The sequence below is a fragment of the Triticum aestivum genome, chromosome 3D (genome assembly GCF_018294505.1).
Source record: "Triticum aestivum cultivar Chinese Spring chromosome 3D, IWGSC CS RefSeq v2.1, whole genome shotgun sequence".
NCBI lineage: Eukaryota > Viridiplantae > Streptophyta > Magnoliopsida > Poales > Poaceae > Triticum > Triticum aestivum.
Window position 1 is genome coordinate 3,071,488 of NC_057802.1, and position 8,395 is coordinate 3,079,882.

An 8,395-nucleotide genomic window follows, 5' to 3' on the forward strand; every position below is an offset into this window, starting at 1 on the left:
AGTCAATCACATCATTCTCCTAATGATGTGATCCCATTAATCAAATGACAACTCATGTCTATGGCTAGGAAATATAACCATCTTTCATCAACGAGCTAGTCAAGTAGAGGCATACTAGTGACACTCTGTTTGTCTATGTATTCACACAAGTATTATGTTTCCGGTTAATACAATTCTAGCATGAATAATAAACATTTATCATGATATAAGGAAATAAATAATAACTTTATTATTGCCTCTAGGGCATATTTCCTTCACCGACAACTAGCATGAGTGTGTGAACATGAACGTAATGTCGGTGAGAAATACGTACTCCCCCAAGCTTAGGCTTTTGGCCTAAGTTGGTCTATGGCCACGGATGGCCTGGCAGATATCGAAAGTTGTAACTGGGGTCGTACTGAGATACAGCGGCTACTGCCTGACGAGCTGCAGCTTGGAGGCGAGCTGTCTCTGTCCACCTTTCATACTCATTCGTCTCTTCCCTGGTTATAACATATCTCCTTTTTGCCTGAAAGTCAAAGAAAGTAGGAGTAGGGAGAGCAATATGGAAAGCGCGCTGTCTATCAAAGATTAGTCGGTACTGAAGGGGCTGTTCATTCCTCTCAATAAACTGATGGCGAACCATAGCATTATAATCTAAATAAGCAGGAGGCAACTCTATATCATTTTCATGTATGGGTACATCAAGATAATTAGCTAAACGAGTTGCATAAATTCCACCAAAAAAACTCCACTTATACCATTAAGATGCAACCTTTGTGCAACAATAGCCCCCAAGTTATATTGTTTATCTCCTAATACCGCACTCTTGAGGGCACTAAGATCTGGAACGCACATGTGACAAGCCTCATCCTTACCGTTAATGCATCTACCTATAAAGAGAGCAAAATAATGTATGGAAGGAAAATGAATGCTCCCTATGGTAGCTTGCGTGATTTCTCTAGATTCCCCCACAGTTATACTAGCAAGAAAGTCTTTATATTCAGATTTGCGAGGTTCACTAACATTGCCCCACTGCGGGAGTTTACAAGCAGTATTAAAATCTTCTAGGTCCATGGTATATGATTTATCATAAAGATCAAATAAAACAGTGTGAGAATTTCGCGTGGATGTAAATTTAAACCTTCTCACAAAGGAATCAGTTAGGTAGTAGTATTGGGGCACTTATCTGACACGAAGCCCTCAAGTTCAGCATTACGCACATACGCGTCAATTCATCCTTAATGCCTGCTTGGACCATAAACTCCTCTGCCGGCCATTCACAAGGCCGCACTTGAGCTTCCCTCGGTGGTTCATCATTCGGCTCACGTATCGCGAGCCTTGGTCCTTGCTTCCTTGAGGAACCACCTTGGTACATTTTCCTAAACATTTTTCTTTCTCTGAAAAATTTCTGAAATTTTTAGTGACCCAAAATAAAAGTGAACAAAACTCAACAAAATTGATAGCAACTACTCCCACCAGTGCCTAGAGACTATATCATGCATTAACACTACTTTGGACCATATAAATTTCACATGCAAGCTCGAGAACAGGGTCACCTAAGCAGCAAAAAATTGCAATGAATAAAGCACTAGAACAAAAACTAATTGGACCATTGGAGGAGTCACATACCAAAGAACAATCCCCCAAAACAGTTTGTGAATGGAGCTTTGAGCAAGGAGATCGAAAATGGCAGCAAGATGAGCTGGAACACGGGTTTGAGCTATGGGAGGATTTTTCTGGAGGAAGACTAAGTGAGTGGGTGCTGGAATAAGTGGAGGGGGTCCACTTGGGGCCCATGAGGCAGGGGGCGCGCCCCAGGGGGGTGGGCGCGCCCTGGACCCTCGTGGCCAGGTGGTGGCCCCCTCTGGTGTGTTCTCAGTGCCAGATATTCTTAAATATTCTACAAAAATCATATTTCAATTTCAGGACATTTGGAGAACTTTTATTTTCGGGGTATTTTTAATTGCAAGAATAATTCAGAAAACAGACAGAAAATACTATTTTTGCTTTATTTAATCTAAATAACAGAAAGTAAAAGGAGGGTATAGAGAGTTGTTCTTTCTAACTTCATCCATCTCATGCTCATCAAAAGGAATCCACTAACAAGGTTGATCAAGTCTTGTTAACAAACTCTTTCCGAATTGCATGAAACCGGAGAATTTTCGAATAACACTAGGTTACGTCAACGGGGATATGCACGTCCCCAACAATAGGAATATCATATTTCTTCTTGACAGTAGGAAGAGGGAATTCAAAACCTCCAATAGTAATTGTTGAAATTTTTCCAATAGAATTAATACTGTGGACTTGAGGTTGTTTCCTCGGAAAGTGCATCGTATGCTCATTACCATTAACATGAAAAGTGACATTGCCTTTATTGCAATCAATAACAGGCCCTGCAGTATTCAAAAAGGGTCTACCAAGGATAATCGACATACTATCGTCCTCGGGAATATCAAGAATAACAAAGTCTGTTAAAATAGTAACGTTTGCAACCACAACAGGCAAATCCTCACAAATACCGACATGTATAGCAGTTGATTTATCAGCCATTTGCAAAGATATTCCAGTAGGTGTCAACTTATTCAAATCAAGTCTACGATATAAAGAGAGAGGCATAACACTAACACCGGCTCCAAGATCACATAAAGCAGTTTTAACATAGTTTATTTTAATGGAGCATGGTATAGTTGGTACTCCTGGATCTCCTAGTTTCTTTGGTATTCCACCCTTAAAAGTATAATTAGCAAGCATGGTGGAAATTTCAGCTTCCGGTATCTTTCTTTTATTTGTAACAATATATTTCATGTATTTAGCATAAGGATTCATTTTAAGCATATCAGTCAAACGCATACGCAAAAAGATAGGTCTAATCATTTCAGCAAAGCGCTCAAAATCCTCATCATCCTTTTTCTTGGATGGTTTAGGAGGGAAAGGCATGCGTTTCTGAACCCATGGTTCTCTTTCTTTACCATGATTCCTAGCAACGAAGTCTCCCTTATCATAACGTTGATTCTTTGATTGTGGGTTATCAAGATCAACAGCAGGTTCAATCTCCACATCATTGTTATTGCTAGGTTTAGCATCAACAAGAACATCATCATTAACATTATCACTAGGTTCATGTTCATCACCAGATTGTGTTTCAGCATCAGAAATAGAAATATCATTGGGATTCTCAGGTGTGTCAACAACAGGTTCACTAGAAGCATGCAAAGTCCTATCATTTTTCTTTTTACTCTTAGAAGGTCTAGGTGCATCAACATTAGTTCTGTGAGAATCTTGCTCAGCTCTCTTATGGTGGCCCTCAGGATACAAAGGTTCCTGAGTCATTTTACCCCCTCTAGTCATAACTCTAACAGCATTATCATTTTTCTTATTATTTAATTCATTGAGCAAATCATTTTGAGCTTTATGCACTTGTTCTACTTGAGTGGTAACCGTAGAAGCATGTTTCCTAATAAGTTTAAGTTCACCCTTAACTCTAGATATATGATCACTCAAGTGTTCAATCATATAAGCATTATGTTTCAATTGTCTACCAACATAAGCATTGAAGTTTTCTTGTTTAACAATAAAATTATCAAACTCATCTAAGCATTGGCTAACAAACTTATAACGAGGAATATCACCTTCGTCAAATCTATAGAGAGAATTTACCTTTACTACCTGTGTCGGGCTATCAAGACCATGTATTTCTTCAATAGGTGGTAAATTCTTGACATCTTCAACTTTAATACCCTTTTCTTTCATAGATTTCTTTGCCTCTTGTATATCTTCAGGACTGAGAAATAGAATACCCCTTTTCTTCAGAGTTGGCTTAGGAGTTGGTTCAGGAAGTGTCCAATTATTATCATTACTCAACATATTATTCACTAGCAATTCAGCTTGATCAACAGTTCTTCCCCCCCCCCCCTCGTAGTTGAGGGATAAATCTTGGTTTTTTTGTCTTTCAAGTTCCTCATAGTGATCAGCAGATATAAATCCCAAGTGACTCATAGAATAGAGCTATGCTCCCCGGCAACGGCGCCAGAAATAGTCTTGATAACCCACAAGCATAGGGGATCGCAACAGTTTTCGAGGGTAGAGTATTCAACCCAAATTTATTGATTCGACACAAGGGGGGCCAAAGAATATTCTCAAGTATTAGCAGCTGAGTTGTCAATTCAACCACACCTGAAAGACTTAATATCTGCAGCAAAGTGGTATGGAAGCAACAGTAACAGTGGCAAAAGTAACAGTAGCAGTTTTTGTAGTAATTGTAACAGTGGCAACGGAAAAGTAACTAAGCAAAGATCAATATGTGAAAAGCTCGTAGGAAATGGATTAATGATGGATAATTATGTCGGATGCGATTCCTCATGCAATAGTTATAACATAGGGTGACACAGAACTAGCTCCAGTTCATCAATGTATGTACGCATATATTTCGAATATAGTCATACGTGCTTATGGAAAAGAACTTGCATGACATCTTTTGTCCTACCCTCCCGTGGCAGCGAGGTCCTATTAGAAACTAAGGGATATTAAGGCCTACTTTTAATAGAGTACCAGACCAAAGCATTAACACTTAGTGAATACATGAATTCCTCAAACTACGATCATCACCGGGAGTGGTCCCGATTATTGTCACTTCGGGGTTCCGGATCATAACACATAGTAGGTGACTATTGACTTGCAAGATAGGATCAAGAACTCACATATATTCATGAAAACATAATAGGTTCAGATCTGAATTCATGGCACTCAGGCCCTAGTGACAAGCATTAAGCATAGCAAAGTCACAGCAACATCAATCTCAGAACATAATGGATACTAGCGATCAAACCCTATCAAAACTAACTCGATTACATGATAAATCTCATCCAACCCAGTACAGCAAGCCTACGATGGAATTACTCACGCACGACGGTGAGCATCATGAAATTGGTGATGGAGGATGTTGATGATGACGACGGCGACGGATTCCCCTCTCCGGAGCCCCAAACGGACTCTAGATCAGCCCTCCCGAGACAGACTAGGGCTTGGCAGCAGCTCCGTATCGCAAAACACGGTGAATCCTTCTCTCTAATTTTTTTGTCCCCGAACGTGAATGTATAGAGTTGGAGTTGACGTCGGTGGAGCCTCAGGGGGCCCACGAGGCAGGGGGCGCGCCCCAGGGGGTGGGCACGCCCTACACCCTCGTGGACAGGGTGTGGGCCCCCTGATGCTGATTCTTTCGCCAGTATTATTTATTAATTCCAAAATGTGTCTACGTGGATTTTCAGGTCATTCCGAGAAATTTTATTTCTGCACAAAAATAACACCATGGGAATTCTGCTGAAAAAAATGTCAGTCCAGGTTAGTTCCATTCAAATCATGAAAGTTAGAGTCCAAAGCAGGGGCAAAAGTGTTTGGAAAAGTAGATACGTTGGAGACGTATCAGGACCCACCAGGAGGCCACAAGCCTGGGGGCGCGCCCTTGTGGCTTGTGGGGCCCCTGTCAGGTCTCCGGTGCCCATCTTCTGCTATATGGAGGGTTTTGTCCTGGAAAAATTAGAAGAGAGCTTTTGGGACGAAGTGCTGCCGTCTCGAGGCGGAACCTGGACAGAAGCAATCTAGGGCTTCGGCGGAGCTGTTCTGCCGGGAAAACTTCCCTCCCGGAGGGGGAAATCGAAGCCATCGTCATCACCAACGATCCTCTCATCGAGAGGGGGTCAAACTCCATCAACATCTTCACCAGCACCATCTCCTCTCAAACCCTAGTTCATCTCTTGTATCCGATCATTGTCTCAAAACCTTAGATTGGTACATGTGGGTTGCTAGTAGTGTTGATTACTCCTTGTAGTTGATGCTAGTTGGTTTATTCGGTGGAAGATCATATGTTCAGATCCTTAATGCTATTCAATACCCCTGTGATTATGAACATGAATATTCTTTATGAGTAGTTATGTTTGTTTCTGAGGACATGGGAGAAGTCTTGTTATAAGTAATCATGTGAATTTGGTACTCGTTCGATATTTTGATGAGATGTATGTTGTATTTCCTCTTGTGGTGTTATGTGAACGTCGACTACATGACACTTCATCATGATTTGGGCCTAGGGGAAGGCATTGGGAAGTAATAAGTAGATGATGGGTTGCTAGAGTGACAGAAGCTTAAACCCTAGTTTATGTGTTGCTTCGTAAGGGGCTGATTTGGATCCACATGTTTCATGCTATGATTTGATTTATCTTAATTTCTCTTTCGTAGTTGCGGATGCTTGCGAGAGGGTTAATCATAAGTAGGAGGTTTTTCCAAGTAAGGAAAGCACCCAAGCACCGGTCCACCCACATATCAAATTATCAAAGTAACGAACTCGAATCATATGAGCATGATGAAAACTAACTTGACAACAATTCCCATGTGTCCTCGAGAGCACTTTGCTTTATATAAGAGTTCGTCCAGGCTTGTCCTTTGCTACAAAAAGGATTGGGCCACCTTGCTGCACCTTAGTTACTTTTTTTACTTGTTAACCGTTAAAAATTATCTTATCACACCATTATTTGTTACCGATAATTTCAGTGCTTGCAGAGAATACCTTGCTGAAAACCGCTTGTCATTTCCTTCTGCTCCTCGTTGGGTTCGACACTCTTACTTATCGAAAGGACTATGATAGATCCCCTATACTTGTGGGTCATCAAGACTCTTTTCTGGTGCCGTTGCCGGTGAGTGAAGCGCCTTTGGTGAGTGAAATTTGGTAAGGAAACATTTAGATATCTTGGTTCGTGGTGCTTTTCATAAAATGCTTGCTAAATATGATGCTAACCGTAGAATTGCATCACCTTATCATCCTTAGTCCAGTGGTCAAGTAGAATTGATCAATAGAGAGATTAAATTGATCTTGCAAAAGATTGTTAATAGATCTAGAAAGAATTGATCCAAGAAACTTGATGATGCATTATGGGCTTATAGAACTACTTATAAAAACCCTATGGGTATGTCTCCGTATAAAATGGTTTATGGAAAGCATGTCACTTACCTCTTGAACTAGAACATAAAGCTTATTGGGCAATCAAAGTGCTCAACTATGATTTCAAAATTGCTGGTGAGAAGAGGTTATTTGACATTAGCTCACTTGATGAATGGAGAACCCAAGCCTATGAGAATGCCAAGTTGTTTAAAGAAAAAGTCAAAATATGGCATGATAAAAGGATACAAAAGCGTGAATTTAATGTAGGTGACCATGTCTTGCTATACAACTCTCGTTTAAGATTTTTTGCAGGAAAGCTTCTCTCTAAATGGGAAGGTCCTTACATTATCAAGGAGATTTATTGTTCTGGTGCCATCAAAATCAACAACGCCAAAGGCACCAACCCAAAGGTGGTAAACGGGCAAAGAATCAAACGTTATATTTCAGGTACTCCCATAAATGTTGAAACCAATATTATAAATACAATAACACCGGAGGAGTACATAAGGGAGACTTTCCAGAACGTTTCAGACTCCGAGAAGGAATAGTATGTGGTACGGTAAGTAAACCGACTCCAAAACTGTTCTAATGGCAATTTTTATCCGTTTTGGAATATTTAAAAAATTAGAAAAATAAAAAGTAGTCCGAAGAGTGCACGAGGAGGCAACAAGCCTGGGGGCACGCCCTACCCCCCTAGGCGCGCCCCTGTGGATTGTGGCCACCTCGTGTGCCCTCCAGACTCTGTTTTCTTGCACAAAACTTCTTTTGGTCGGTAAAAATTCATTATATAATCTCCCGAAGATTTTGACCACTGTACCACGACAAAATCCTCTATTCTTATTTTGAGCTATTTTCTGACAGATCTAGATCACCATGACGTCTCCAAGCGCCCCCAAGGACAAGTTTTTCAAGAAGATCATCAACCCCTACCTTGCGGAGGTGCTGCAACACCCTCAAACCATCGGGATGCATGAGGGGTGCTGCACATCCGTGATGTTCAAGGGCCAAACAAGACCGGAAGCGTGGAGACAAGGCTCGAATAAATGGAGCAACAACAAGTTTTCAAGTGCCAAGGGATGGTGGAACACAGACTCAACGCCAATCACTCCATGATCGCGGAATTTACCCGTGACCACAAGTTGGACGCCAAGAACATCGGAGAGGCCATCTTCAAGCTTCACGAGAAAATCGAGCATCTCCAAGCCTAGATCTATGACGTGCAAAAGCAAAACTGTGAGTATGAATACATATTTAAGAGGATGAGTTTGGCTGCAGATTTGAGGATCCCGGAGACTCGTTCATCTTTTTATGATGGTGAGCCTATGCCCTGGAAGATGGAGGACAAGCCTACAACATCATCAACTCCATCATCACTGCCTCCGAAGAAAGAGATCTAAATACATGGGTATGGGCACTCCCCTGGGCAACTGCCAAGCTTGTGGGAGGTGCCCCGGTATCGTATCACCATCACACCTATACCTT